Source organism: Lithobates pipiens, unplaced genomic scaffold (genome assembly GCF_037356315.1).
Source record: "Lithobates pipiens isolate NorthernLeopardFrog02 unplaced genomic scaffold, aLitPip1_a1.2 Scaffold_16, whole genome shotgun sequence".
In the NCBI taxonomy this organism is placed as follows: Eukaryota; Metazoa; Chordata; class Amphibia; order Anura; family Ranidae; genus Lithobates; species Lithobates pipiens.
This window is the reverse complement of record NW_027507748.1, coordinates 654,044,304-654,059,923: the sequence shown is the minus strand read 5'-3', so window position 1 is coordinate 654,059,923 and position 15,620 is coordinate 654,044,304. Positions and strand designations below refer to the sequence as shown.

Sequence of the window (15,620 nt, the reverse complement as noted above, 5' to 3'; positions counted from 1 at the left end):
ACACTGGACAGACCACTAGGGACAAAGGGGTTGTGAAATAATTATATACAGCAATGTAATCTGTAAGATTACATTATACTGTATGTATACTGTGTGTTTCACTTTTTGAATTTGGCGCCAATCTCCCTCCCCGTGGGTCGCAACGCTCGCAGGGAACGGAGATCGGCTCTGTGATGAATTGAGCGGAGGACGAGCCGCTCGTACAGCGGGGGGACATCGCTGGATCCAAGGGAGAAGGTAAGTAACCTCCTGCTGCATACAGCGATGCGGTCCCGAGTCTGGCTCGGGGGTTACCGCTTTTGGTATAAAACTTCCACCCCGAGCCAGACTCGGGAATACTGCCAGGGGGGTTAAGGTATGCGGTTGAACAAAACGGTATGGCATTATATAACATAGTCAATAAAATCCATTAATAGACAGTAATACCACCAATTCAAAGAGTCAATGGATATCAACTAAATAACATGCAAGATTCCAATACAGCAATATGATGTATCTGTAAACTGTGGACAATAGCCTCTACAACAAATATATTCTGTTTTTTTTTAACCTGTAGTGTGGTGGGAAACCAAAAGATAGATTTATTTGTCATACCAGTAGGAAAAAAAAATTAAATGGGAGAACCCTAACTAGCAGGTACCGAACCATCAGGAGGCAGGGAGCAAAACGTGGATAGTGTACAAAATATGACTCTCAGCCCCATCTTCATAAAAGTGGCACCCATTGATCAACGGATACTGATACATTTTTTCTGGGTAATGGAGAAAAGGGACGATATTCTACGTGTCAAGAAGGGGAGTAAGAAAGAATGGAGACAGTAGTAAGGGAGTAAGAGAGAAGGGAGTGTAAAGGGTTTTGGCGATCAATGCCTTATTTAATAGGGAGTTGCGTTCAACATTTCTGTACACATAGAGGTAACCATGCACATTTTTTCTTTGCTGCCTTTCATTTAGTGGAGAGCACAGTATTAACCCCTTTCATGACAGAGAGTAAAATGAATCTTATCACAGTTTTGCAACTTTGACATGTGTTAGTAAAACTGTACATATCATCATAACTACTTTGTGTTTCCAGGTTGATTATACCTTGTTTTTTTTTTTCAAATTGAGTTTTAATTTGGTGGTAAAGGGTAATGGATATCTCCCGATTTTTTGTTATATCAAAGGAAAACTGGCACCATATAGTCATTTTTTTTTTTTTTTTTTTTAATGTAGCTGTATAATTCTCTTATTACCTACCACCAAAAAACAACCCAAAATAAATTATCATGCTCACAACGATCACATTGATACCACGTATATGTATTTGTTATTTGTACCCATATTAGAGCCTTGAACAATAGTGCTCATTTTGCTTTTTTTATGCTACCTAAAACTTAGTGTCACTGATATTCATTTAAAAAAATATTATTTTTTTAATCCTACTTTTAAAATACATTGACCCTGACCTCTGACCATTACCTTTGATCCTAAACTTAACCCTAACCCTGACCTGACACTGACCTAGATCCGATCCTGTTCTAACTATTTTTTTCTTTATGTTTTATTATTATTATTTATTTATTTTTACACACATTTCTTTGTTTACACATTATTTTTAATTCCACAGTATTTTTCTTTTTTAAAGAGACGGACGGACCTCTGCTTTAATTATATACAGTAGAGAGCATATTGGTTAAATCAAGCTTTCTCAAATAGCGTTCCTCTAAAGCAGCGGTCTCCAAACTGCGGCCCTTTTATCCGGCCCTTGGAGCATTATTGCCTCCCACTGTCAGCAACAGTAGGACATAGTTCCTGACACTGACAATGGGGCACTATTCCTCCCACTGACACCAATGATGAGGCACTATTCTTCCCACTGACACCAATTATCGGGCACTATTCCTCCCACTGATACCAATAATGTCGTACTATTCCTCCCGCTGACACCAATGATGGGGTACTATTCCTCCCACTGACACCAATGATGGGGTACTATTCCTCCCACTGACACTAATGATGGGACACTATTCCTCCCACTGACACCAATGATGGGGTACTATTCCTCCCACTGACACCAATGATGGGGCACTATTCCTCCTACTGACACCAATGATGGAGCACCATTTCTATCACTGACACCAACAATGGAGCGCTATTACTCCCCTTAATACCAATGATGGGTCACTATTCCTCCCACTGACACCAATAATGTGTCACTATTCCTCCAACTGACACCAATGATGGGGCACTATTACTCACCCTAATACCAATGAGGAGCATTGTTTACCACTTACACCAGGACATTTTCTGCTCTCACTGACCACCCCCCTAAAGTTTTAAAGACAGTAAACTGGCCCTTTCTTTAGAAAATTTGGAGACCCTGGCTCTAGAGGTTGCTGGGGAGTCCTTGAGCACTGGCAAGTTCAGCTCCAGCCTATAACGGCCACCAATGGAAGTGGTAAATTTTCCACTAACATCCAATGCAATTACTCACTTCTACACTGTCTACACTGACCACCAATATAAAGGTTTTTTCTTCCACTCACCACCTATATAAGGGGCACCACATTGACCGCCAATGTAAGGGTGAATTTTTGTTCTCAACACCAATGGAAGAGGCACTTCTCCACTGATCAGTGTAAGGGAAAACTACAGATTTCACAGAATGTTTCTTTTTCTGCTTCATAAATATTTTTTGTTTAATTATTCTATATACACCACAATCTTCATTCTTTAACTGCTTCAGCCCCGGACCATTTGGCTGGCCAAGGACCAGAGCACTTTTTGTGATTCGGCACTGCGTTGCTTTAACTGACAATTGCGCGGTCGTGCAACATGACTCCCAAACAAAATTGTTGTCCTTTTTTTCCCACAAATAGAGCTTTCTTTTGGTGGTATTTGATCACCTCTGCCGTTTTTATTTTTTGCACGATAAACAAAAAAATAGCGACAATTTTGAAAAAAAGCGCATTCTTTTTTACTTTTTGCTATAATAAATATCCCCAAAAAATATATAAAAAACATTTTTTTCCCTCAGTTTAGGTCGATATGTATTCTTATACATATTTTTGGTAAAAAAAAATGCAATAAGCGTATATTGATTGGTTTGCGTAAAAGTTATAGCATCTACAAAATAGGGGATAGTTTTATTCATTTTTATTCATTTTTTTTTACTAGTAATAGCGGCGATCAGCGATTTTTATCATAACTGACACAATTTTGACACATTTTTGGGACCATTGGCATTGATACAGCGATCAGTGCGATTAAAAATGCATTGATTACTGTAAAAATGTCACTGGCAGTGACGGGGTTAACATTAGGGGGCAGTGAAGGGGTTAATGCGTGTCCTAGTGCGTGTTCTAACTGAAGGGGGATAGGAACTGTGCAGGGAAACTAAAATATTGCTGTTCATACTCTGTATGAACAGACGATCTGTCTGTTCTCTGCTCAGAGAACTGGAAACTGTGTGTTTACACACACAGTTATGGGCCCTCCGTGTGCCCCGATCGATCGCGGGAGCCCAGCTATGATCGAGACCACAGGGCATTCGCATTGGCTCGGGGAGCGAGCAGGGGGCGCTGGCGCACCCCCCTCCCCCCAGCGGTGCATAACGTAATTTCGCCCAGCCATGTCATTCTGCCGCAGTACAACTGTGGTGGCTGGTCGGCATGTGGTTATTTTTAAAAATTTCTACAACTTACTACTCATGCTAATTTTCCAACAGCTGTAAATATAATCATTTTTAGCAGGGGCTCCAGGAGACTTGAATATTTATTTCAAGGGCTCCTCCAGTGTAAAAAGGTTGAGAAAGGCTGAGTTAAGTGACTAGCCTCAAAGAACATGAAGGAGATTTATTAATCACCTACCTAGTGCAAATCAATCTGCTCTGATATAGCAGAGAATCTGGTTTGTGAACCTTGTACCAGGAACTGTTCTGCAAACATCAATGCAGATTTATCATGCCACTTGCATCAGTTTATTGCTTAAAACACAAATTTATACAAAGTGATCAAGAGCGTGTTTTATAGCAGCACAGTATGAACTGTATATACTCAGACAAAAAAGTTTAGAAATAAATAAATATATATATATATATATATATATATACACTGCTCACAAAAATAAGGGAACACTTTGAAAACACATCAGATCTCAATGGAGAAAAATATCATGCTCGAAATCTATACTGATATTGATTGGGTAATGTGGGATGTAGGAACAAAAGGATGCCTGAACGACCGCAACATACAGTGATATACAATGTAATACTGACATATAATCACACACATAGGTTGGACTTGATGGACTTGTGTCTTTTTTCAACCTCACTTACTATGTAATTATTAGATAATAGATAGCCTCTAAAAACACCGAGATACCATCGTCCCAATTAGTATGTGTGAAGAAAAACTGAGCATATAGCTCAGAAAAACTAAGAGGAAAAAACTCTAGAATTGAGTTTCCTATTAGTTCAGTGGGAACGGGGACTATTGCGGTATCAAATTAAATTGAAACAATCATTAAAATTCAATTACATTTTATTATAATTCGATCCATATAAAAGGTAATACATAGACATTAGTGTTACAGAACCACATTATATTCAATCCCATCAAGGGACTAAATAAGTTCAAAAACATGGTCTTAACATTTCTAGACACAAGGGTTATTTTACGGAAGTACAGAGATGACGTATAAATCCGACCGGTTTCGCGGTACTAAGAACACCGCTTCCTCAGGGAACGTCACTTTATAAATCTAATACAGAAAAATAGATGTTTAATAATACCATACACAATATTAACAAAATTTAAAGAAAAAGAAAAATGAATAATAATACAATCTATAACCAAAATTAATAATCAGCACATCAAAATTCATTAGAAAAACAGTAGAGGATCATGACTCACCCCTGGAACTCCCGACCCACAGCGGACAAGCGACCTACTACGAGACACCCTCAAAACAGGGTGCCCCCCCTATAGGCGGACATGGGGGGCAGGGTGGAGAGACTCTAATCAACACATAAAAGGACTGCAAAAGAAAAGTAGGTGCAATGGTCCATTTAAACGATGTTCAATAGGAAAATAATATGTATCAGAGACCATGGGCTAATAGGATAGAGCAAGGTTGATTAGTTAATGGATAGGTGGACAGGTAAAGTCTCTCATACCATAGAAAGCACCCAGTGAACCATGGTCAAAAAATGTGTGCACCTCAAAAAATTAAAGTTGTTAAGCAAAAGACATACCCCCAGTCTGTCAAGTAAGTAAGCCAAGACTTATAAAGTGTAGATCCCAAGAAATTTTCTGTAAGGGATATCCACAGCTTCACAATTAAGTTTTACTCTAGTTGAAAGTTTGAAGACAAACATAGTCAGTCAATAAAAGACTGGTTCTGCAGTCAAGTATATATATAGATAGCATACAAAGTCTAGTGGGGGTATTACCTTTGGCTCAATAGTCCTGTGTGTAGATCATCTCCACGGAGGCATCGCTCTAAGGATTCAAATCCCGAGCGCGCCATTTAAACCCCCAACCCGGAAGTACTCAGGGCGCAATTGTGCGCTCCTTAATCCTGTCCCTCCGTCACAGCACATGCGCGGAATTCGCTTGTGCGCATAAGTAACGGGTCCCCCATAGAAGGTGGACCAGGGGGGGGATGTCTGGAGGCGTGACTGGGCGGGGATTTGCATGACACGCACTCCCCGTCCACAGTCACCTAATCCAAACAAGGATCAATCCGGGTCAGGCAACCAGCGCATTATCATTGATAAATGCGCTCACCCACACCGCTGCATAAAATATCTGCAGCGGAGTGAGAGGTGTGGAAAAAATCTAAACCACAACAGGTTGCCACATGTCCGCCCAAGGGGGGGAGAATGAACTCCTCAGGTCTGTCTGGTTGCGGGGAGGGAGGAACCGATAGGGGAAAAGGAAAAAGAGTCATGATCCAAGACTGTGTACAGTACAAAACTTTTTATTATAAATAAGCTGGGGAATGTCACACCGCCACAGACCCTGGTCACCGGGCAGGGCAACATCAACTGGCCGCTTCCACCCCATGGCCAGGGCTATCCGCAGGTGACAGTCGCCAACCTAAAAACAGTCAAACATAGAAATAAAGATGAGTTAAAAAATCCGTCCTCAGAATGGCACCTGAACCATATAAGTTCCACATTAAAGGGAAAACTAGAATTTATTTTATATGTATTTTATTACTTGATAAAGGGGATTATATAGTATAATATCTAAAGAAATGAGTATAGCCAGACAGGTATTAGCGCCTGGTAGCAAAGAGTTCTAATGCTAAATAAAACAGGGGGGGAGGGGGAGGGGGGGGGGAAAGAAAAAGAAGGGGGGGGGAGAGAGGGGAGGGGGAAAAAAAGGGGGGGGGGGGAGGGGAAGGGGAGGGGGGAAAAAAGAAAAAAACAGGGGAGAAAGGGGGAAAAAGAAGGAGGAAAGGAAAAAAGAGGGGAAAGAAGCGAGTGCTTCCCGCCTAAAGAAAGACCCTCTACGGCCAAATGCCCTCCAGGCATGTACATAGTTTTAAGTTATTGCCTAGATTTGTGGGACATAAAAATGTACACGTAAAACACATAGCATCTTCAAAGAAAGCATTTGTAGGAGTGGGCTTCATTTAGGCCAGGGGGGGTAAGGGCATTTAGCCGCTCAATCCATAGTGTCTCACATCTCAAAATAGCCTGGTCCCAATTGCCCCCTCTAGGGTCCTGTGGGATAACTTCAAGGACAAAAAATTTTACTAAATTAAATTGAAATTTATGATGTATGCCAACATGACGACCTACCGTGGTCATTTTACCATTTGTCGAATAGTAGAGGTGGTCACCCAAGCGCTGGCGTAGTTCCCTGATGGTCTTCCCTACATAAAAGGCTTGGCAGGTGCAGACCATCAGGTAAACCAGACCTCGAGTGCCACAATCGGCATGGTGTGAGGGCCGAAATATCTCTCCATTCGGTAGGGTTAAGGCCCCTCCTTCTTGAATCCATGGACATTTAGAACAATGCCCACATTTATAGGTGCCTCTAGGTCCCTCCGAGGATCTAGAGGGCACTCGATAATGACTACTTGTTAATTTGTCACGAAGAGAGACAGCTTTTTTAAAAACGAATTCAGGGGTAGGTTTAACATAATTTCCCAATATATGATGTTCAGTCAGTAAGTGCCAATGTTGGGACAAAATGTGCCGAAGTTGTTGATGATGAGAAGAGTATTTTGTTATTATTTTGGTGGTGGGAGGCTGTTGTATACGTGGAGGGCCATAAAGGAGTGACTGACGACTACGAGAGGAGGCTTTGTTAAAAGCCTTTCTAAGGTTAGTGAGGCTGTAGCCTCTGACTAGCAAACGGTCCCGCAATAGATTGGCCTGTCTGTGGAAATCCCCGTCCTCTGAGCAGTTTCGCCTCAGCCTCAAATATTGGGCAAAGGGGATACTGCGAACTAGAGGGCGGGGATGTGCACTAGAGGCATGTAGAATCGTGTTTCCAGCAGTGGGTTTATGGTAGAGATCTGTAGTAAGAGTACCCGAAGGGTTTTTCAAAATATTTAAATCTAAGAATGAAATATTACTGTTATCCACCGTGTAGGTAAACTGTAAATTAAATTGATTTGTATTAAGGACATTAATGAAACCATCAAGGTCCGGTCTGGTGCCCGTCCACACAATGAATAGGTCATCAATGTAACGGTACCAGCACAAGACCGAGTCCAGAAGATGTTGCAAAATGTCCTCACCAAAAACATATCTTTCCCATGCACCTAGGTAAAGATTAGCATAAGAAGGAGCACAGGAAGTGCCCATGGCCACGCCTTGCTTTTGTAAATATAACTGGTCATTAAATAAAAAATAATTCCTCGTGAGAATAAAGTTAAGCAATTTCAAAATAAAACAATTAAGCGGCCAGGAGGCAGAAACCTGCTCCTTTAAAAAGGTTTCAACCATCCGGACACCCTGCTCGTGGGGGATGCTCGAGTATAAGGCCTCGACATCAACTGCCACGAGCAGGGCGTCCGGAGGGATCTGGATACCCTCGATGTGCCTCAACAGGTCCGTTGTATCTTTGATATAGGACGGTAATCCTACAACGTGAGGCATAAGGAAGGTATCCACGAAACGACTGGCATTTTCCGTCAGAGAACCCAGGCCTGATACAATGGGTCGGCCTGGGGGGGTTTGTAAATTCTTATGGGTTTTTGGTAAAGTATAAAAAGTGGGAGTGCGTGGGGTCACAATATTAATATATTTTAAAGTTGCTTCATCGATGAGGCCCTCACGGAATGCGCCAATTATCAATTGGCGAAATTCCAAAATGAAGGACTCAATCAGGGAAGAGTCAATAGGGGAATACCAGGATGTATTCTGTAGTACCAAATAACACATTGTTTGGTACTGTAGATGTGTCATGAGAACTAGGTTTCCACCCTTATCAGATTGTTTGATAATTAAATCTGGATGTTTTTGGAGTGTCCTAATGGCTAATTTTTGGCGAGGAGTTAAATTGGACGGCTGATCCGCCCATTTATGCTTCTTAAGAGATTTGATGGACTCATGTAGAAACGCCCAGATGGTGGGGCAAGTCATCAAATCGGGTAATGCACGAGACTTGGCTTTGAGTTTTTGTTTCTTCTGCTCAAACATAGGTGGACCCGATGGCAAAGGTCCCTGGCCAAGAGCCAGAGAATCTTGTCCGGGGGTATTCACAATATCCTCATCTATAACACATGCTCCCTCATCATAGAGTAGCATCAGATCACGCAAAGCCCTAAACTCTTCCATGGTGAATTGTTTGGTGCGTTCAGCTAACTCTTTTTCTAAGTTTAATTTTTTACGTTCAGGATCATAAATGAATTTATAAGTAAGATTACGGGCAAACAAATACAAATCTTTAATTGTTTCAAAAATATCGATAGGTTCAGATGGGCAGAAGCCGAGACCGAGCTGTAAAACATGTTCCTCCTCTGATGTTAATGTGATCGGTGTCAAATTGACAATATTTAGTGGGGGTATCTGATCGGGGTGTGTTACATTAGTATTGGGAAGGTACTGGGAATTTAGGTTTTGTGTACAAAGGCGTCTAGGCTGCCTCTTCTGGTGCCCTCTGGGTAGGTTGGAGTTAAAAGGTTGGAGGGAAAAAGGGATTGGATTTGGGGTTGCAATAATTTCGGAATCACACTATGTAGTGTAGAGGCCGCTATATCTGATTTATTAGAGGAGGGAGAAGGAGCTGGTGTGCGTGTGGCCTGTGGGGTTTTGACCGATTTCCCCAACTTCCTATCTTTTTTGGGATCTTTATGAGGATGTCCATTTCCAGTAAGTGATCTTTTACGTGGAAGGCTGGGGCCGTGAGAATAGGTACGTTGAGATAGAGATTGTGAAGACAAGGACGATAGCGAGGAATCTGATTCGGATAGTTCCGTTTGTGGTCTATTTAAGGGTTGGCGAGCATACAAGGGATTTCTCCTGTTATACGCTCGACCAGCCCATTTGTATGCATATCCTTCAAGGAAGGCTTGTTTATCCAATGAAAATTTACCTTGTTTTTTGATAATGATTTCCCTATTTAAAGTCTCTAAACGATCCCTCAGTTCCCTCCATTTCTCAGTAAAAATGGTGGAAGTGGTAATGTCCGGATATTGCTGTATTAATCTATCTATTTCCTCATCCAATGTGGACATATCAGCAAGGTGTTGAGCCATTAATTGCTTCATTAATTCTAGACTACATAAAGTCAAGGTCTCTTCCCAGGTCTTTTTAAATTCAGTACTAGGGTCTTTTAGGGTGGGAAATACTTGTATCCGAAGGCCCAAAGGGCATATCTTTTCTTGCAATTATGTAACTATGTAACATCGTCTGATGGAAATGAAAATTATCAACCTACAGAGTAGACGTGTGCAATTTGTTTAGGTTTGAATTTGTTTTAACTAATTTCAACAAATTTGTTCATTCGGAAATACCCAAATTAACGAAAACTCGTTTAATGAATTTCTCCAAATATTCGTAAATTTTAAAAATTCGAATATTCGAAAATCTGAAATAATAACTAACTAATAATAACTTAACTATTACTATTCAATTATAGGTATTGGAATTTCCTTTCAAATTTGGCTGTTAGTTAACGTAACGAATACGAATTTATCCGAAGTTACGAATTATCCAAAATAATGAATGCCGTATCTAAACGAATGCAACGTAACAAATTAATCATTTTTATAAATAACAATAATAAAAAAAAAACTTTTTATTATTATTTATTATTATTATTCATTTGTTCCATTCCATTTGTTTAGATGCGGCATTCGTTATTTCTGATCATTTGTAACTTCGGATAAATTTGTATTTGTTACGTTCACTAACAGCCAAATATGAAAGAAATTTCCAATACCTATAATTTAATAGTTAGGTATTATTAATTAGTTAGTTATTAATTTTTTTGAATTTTTGGATTTTCTTTCTTATTTTACGAATTTACAAATTTACAAATTGCAATCATAAGGAATGACCTGAAAAAAAAAAAAAAACAGAATGAAACGAAAGCGGACAAATTTTTCGGCAGTGCACATGTCTATTACAGAGGGCTCAATTCAAAAACAACTGGAATTCTGCCTCACTAGAAATTGCCCTCAGTGTGGCAAATGTATTCATGGTTCTTTGGGAGGAGGAGTGTCTTTTAGGACCACCCCAGTCAATTAATGTGCTACAAATGGTACATAAATGATCTTATTAGGATTTGGGATGGTGACATGTGTAGTCTTGAAGCCTTTATGTCGAAGTTAACCACTTTCAGACCGGACCAATTTGCTGGTCAAAGACCAGACCACTTTTTGCGATTCGGCACTGCGTCGCTTTAACTGACAATTGCGCGATCGTATGACGTGGCTCCCAAACAAAATTGACGTCCTTTTTTTCCCACAAATAGAGCTTTCTTTTGGTGGTATTTGATCACCCCTGCGGTTTTTATTTTTTGCGCTATAAACAAAAATAGAGCGACAATTTTGAAAAAAACACATTATTTTTTACTTTTTGTTATAATAAATATCCCCCAAAAATATATAAAAAAACATTTTTTTCCCTCAGTTTAGGCCGATACGTATTCTTCTACATATTTTTGGTAAAAAAAATCGCAATAAGCGATTATTGATTGGTTTGCGCAAAAGTTATAGCGTTTACAAAATAGGGATAGTTTTATTGCATTTTTATTAATAATTTTTTATTATTTTTTTTTTACTAGTAATGGCGGCGATCAGCGATTTTTATTGTGACTGCGACATTGTGGGGGACCCATCGGACATTTTTGACACATTTTTGGGACCATTGTCATTTATACAGTAATCACTACTATATAAATGCAGTGATTCCTGTGTAAATGACACTGGCATTGAAGGGGTTAACCAGTGGGTGGCAGTGTAGGGGTTAAGTGTTCCTAGGGGTGTGTTACTAACTGTGGGGGGGTTGGGCTTTCATTTAGTGAACACTGATCTCTGCTCCAATCACATGGAGCAGAGATCAGCGTCACTAGTTGCTAGGCAGAATGGAGAAATGTTGTTTACAACGGCACTTCTCCACTCGGCCGCTCCGTGAGACGATCACGGGGATGCCCGCGGCGATCGAGTCCGCGGGTCCCGCGACCGGACTCACAGGGGTCCCGACCAGCGCGGGAGTGCGCCGCCGGCGGCGCGCTCCCGATGGCAGGGCGGCAAATTTAAAGGGACGTACATGTACGCCCATTTGCCTACCCGTGCCATTCTGTCGACGTACATCGTCGTTCGCTGGTCGGCAAGTGGTTAAATAACAATAACAAAAATATTTCCCTCTCGTGGAACATCGATACTCAGCGTATGGTGTTTCTTGACCTGGAAATATATAAGGAAGGAGCTCAATTTAAGACACGTAATTATTTTAAGCCAACTGATCGAAATGGGTATATCCCTCTCAATAGCTGTCATCACAAGACATGATTATGTAATATTCTGAGGGGTCAGTTTATTCGCCTGAGGCAAAACTGCCCAATCCCATGTTTTAGCTGAAAGATTTCAACAGAAGGGTTATAAGAGATCAGATCCAAAATGAGATTGGTAGGATAGGGGACCTTGATCGGAATAGTTTGGTCTCTGATTCCAGTAATAAGAGAGTTAATAAACATGACTATAAAATAGACTAAGACTATAACATCCAATGCAAGCAGTTTGAGAAAATTGCTATTAAACATTGGGAAGTATTAAGAAAAGATAGGGTTCGGGAACAGTCCTTCCTCCCCGTCCCCAATTTATTTATAAGTGAGCCCCTACTCTGAGAGACATTATAGCTCCTGGGGTCATAGATCCACCCATATTTAAAGAAAATAGGACATTCTCAGTCCTTTCTGGTTTTTATGTTTGTGGATGTTGTCCAGCATGTAAACAGTGTGGGACAATGTTGTGAAAAAACTGAAAGTGGTTGTAAACCCTTACAGACCACTTTGACCTACAGGTAAGCCTAGATTAAGGCTTACCTGTAGGTCCAAGAAATATCTGCTAAACCATGTAGGTTTAGGAAATATTTGCAAAAAGACAGCCACTGCTGTCTACGGTGCATGCGCTGTAGACAGCAGCAAGCAGGTGCACTGAGCATGGCGCTGCTAATGGCGATATGCCGTTAGTGGCGTCTCCCGTGCGTATGCGCGGAAGTGACGTCATCGCGGCTCTGGCCAATCACAGCGCCAGAGCCACTATACCTGCAAAGAAGATGGACGCTCCATGGAAGAGGTGTGTGACATCACAGGATCCTGTGTCAGGTAAGTAACACATAATGGGCTACTATGCGATGCATAGTAGTCCATTATGCTTTACCTTTGCAGGGAAACAAAGAGAAAGTAAACCCATTAGGGTTTACTTCCTCTTGAAGGCCTTCACATCTCTTTCCACAAATAAAAAATATCAAATTAAAAACCTGCAGCACTCAGGGGGTAGTCTATATGTTGGAATGCAGTTGTGGACTCCAGTATATAGGCAAAACTTTCAAACCCCTGAGAGTTTGTATAGGCGAGCACATCAATAATATTAAGAAGGGTTTGAGGACCCATAGTGTCTCTAAACACTTTAGGTTGTGCCATTATAGGGACCCCAGAGGTCCAATATTTTGGGTAAAAGAAAGGGTTGATAGACATTGGGGGGGGGGACTACATTCGTCATCTCGGTCAAAGAGTCTTTTTGGATTTTTTTAAGCAAAAGTTTTAATGCCTGAAGGATTAAATGTAGATTTGATCTAAATTGCTTTACTTCTGATAGATGATTCTTTTTTATATTTTTAGGTTAGCAGTATTTTTTTTTCTGTAAAGGATGACAGCGGGTGCATAATTAAATTGTTCATAGGAATTTATATGCAGGTTAATATTTTGACAAACCCAATAACCTACAGTATTGTACCTAATTATATATATATTTTTTTATAATTTTATATTTAGTGTTTTCATTTTTTTGTTATCCTGGTCCTTAAAGGATTTGTATGGGGCACGTTAATGGCTCATTGTGTTTTTTGTATTTTATATAGTGTTATAAGGTGCTGACAAGTGCTGGTTTTTTGATTTGTTTATATGTTTTTTCCTTTTTTATTGGACTGTGGCAATTGGACCTCTTATCTTAGGTCTTTTTTATATGCTCTAGCAAGAGGCTTTTTTGTTTGATTGAAGCTTGTAGTGCTGACAGGCTTCTAGCTATAACTAATCCGGAGCTGCGGTACTCTCTGCTTGCTTCCGGCATCTGTAGTCAAGGCAACGGAGTATATTTAAATGATGTCGGGTGATGCTGTAGCTCTGCCCCACTGAGGAAGTTCTGATGAATGTAATGCATACAGTGGAGGAGCTACGTTCAGGTGACGTCACCTGCTGCCATCCCAATTCACACACAGCACGCTGTTCTGTGTTACGTGCCTGTTACTATTGTTATCATGTGAGTAGGAATATTTCGCTTTTAATAAACTTTTGGATGTTTCATACGGAGAGCACTTAGATCTCTTTTTATTTATATGGTCTTGGCCTGAAACATAGGGGCATGCTCCTAATGAGACAACGGATGGTGTCCTGGGGTATTTCCTCCCAGATCTGGACCAGGGCATCACTGAGGTCCTGAACAGACTGAGGTGCAACCTGGTGGGGTCAGATGGACCGAAACATCATGTCCTAGAGGTGTTCTATTGCATTTAGGCGAGCGTGGGGGCCATTCAATGGTATCAATTCCTTCATCCTCCAGGAATGGCTGCATACTCTCACCAAAAGAGGCCAGGCATTGTCATGCACCAGGAGAAACCCAGGACCCACTGCACCAGGGTAGGGTCTGATAATGGGTCCATGGATTTCATCCCAATACCTAATGGCAGTCAGGGCGCCATTATGTACCCTGTAGAGGTCTGTGCGTCCCTCCATGGATATGCCTTCCCATACCATCACTGACCCACCACCAAACCAGTCATGCTGAATAATGTAAGCCCTTGTACACACGGTCGGACATTCCGACAACAAAATCCATCGGATTTTGTCCAAAACTTGTTGTCGGAAAATCCGATCGTACGTAACTTGATGACGTTATTTCGTTATGACGGGACTACGTTCAGGCTAGTAGCCAATAGCTTTGGTCTAGGAATTTGATCTGAGCATGCGTGGCACTTTGTCCGATCGGAATTCTCTACACACAATCGGACAAAGTCCGATCGGATCATGTTGTCGGAAAGTTTTATAGCCCAGCTCTAAAACTTTGTCCATCGGATATTCCAACGGAAACAGTCCGATGGAGCCCACACACAGTTGGATTATCCGACAACACGGTCCGATCGGACATTTTCCATCGGAATGTCCAACCGTGTGTACAAGGGCTTACAGGCAGCATAATGTTCTCATGGCTTCTCAAGACCCTTTCACATCTGTGATATGTGCTCAGAGTGAACCTGCTCTCATCTGTGAAAAGCACAGGGTGCCAGTGGCAGACCTTCCAATTCTGGTGTTCAGTGGCAAATGCCAATCAAGCTCCACAATGCCAGGCACTGAGCACAGGGCCCACTAGAGGACGTTGGTCCCTCAGGCCACCCTCATGAAGTCTGTTTCTGATTATTTAAAGAAACAAAAATACCCCCCCCCCCCCCCCCCCCAAAGTAAGTATTTAGGGACTTTGCAGGCAACACAAAAAAGGAAATTTTATCAAAAATATTTATTGGTAGAAAATATATAAAATTAATCATATGCCAAACATCACCAAGAATAAAAATTCATAAAAAACAGCGAAATGCAATGAGGAATCATTCAAGCGTGGTAGTTGTAGATATTCAGCCGACGCGTTTTTTGTGTTGCCTGCAAAGTCCCTAAATACTTATTTTTGTTACTTTATATAAACATTGGGATTGATAACCTATTCAGGCCCCTTGGGTGGAATTACATTTATATAGTTTCTGATTATTTGGTCAGAGACATTGACACCAGTGGCCTGCTGGAGATCATTTTGTAGGGCTCTGGCAGTGCTCATCCTGTTCCTCCTTGCACAAAGGAGCAGGTATCAATCCTGCTGATAGATTAAGGACCTTCTAAGGCCCTGTCCAGCTCTCCTAGTTCGGCCTGTCTCCTGGAATCTCCTCCATACTCTTGATACTGTGCT

At 41.1% G+C, this 15,620-nt stretch overlaps 1 protein-coding gene across 2 annotated transcripts in view; it reads left to right on the top strand.

Moving 5' to 3' along the window:
- TRPC6 (transient receptor potential cation channel subfamily C member 6) overlaps positions 1-15,620 on the top strand; it is a 363,118-nt gene that overhangs the window by 33,962 nt on the left and 313,536 nt on the right. The window lies entirely within an intron of this gene.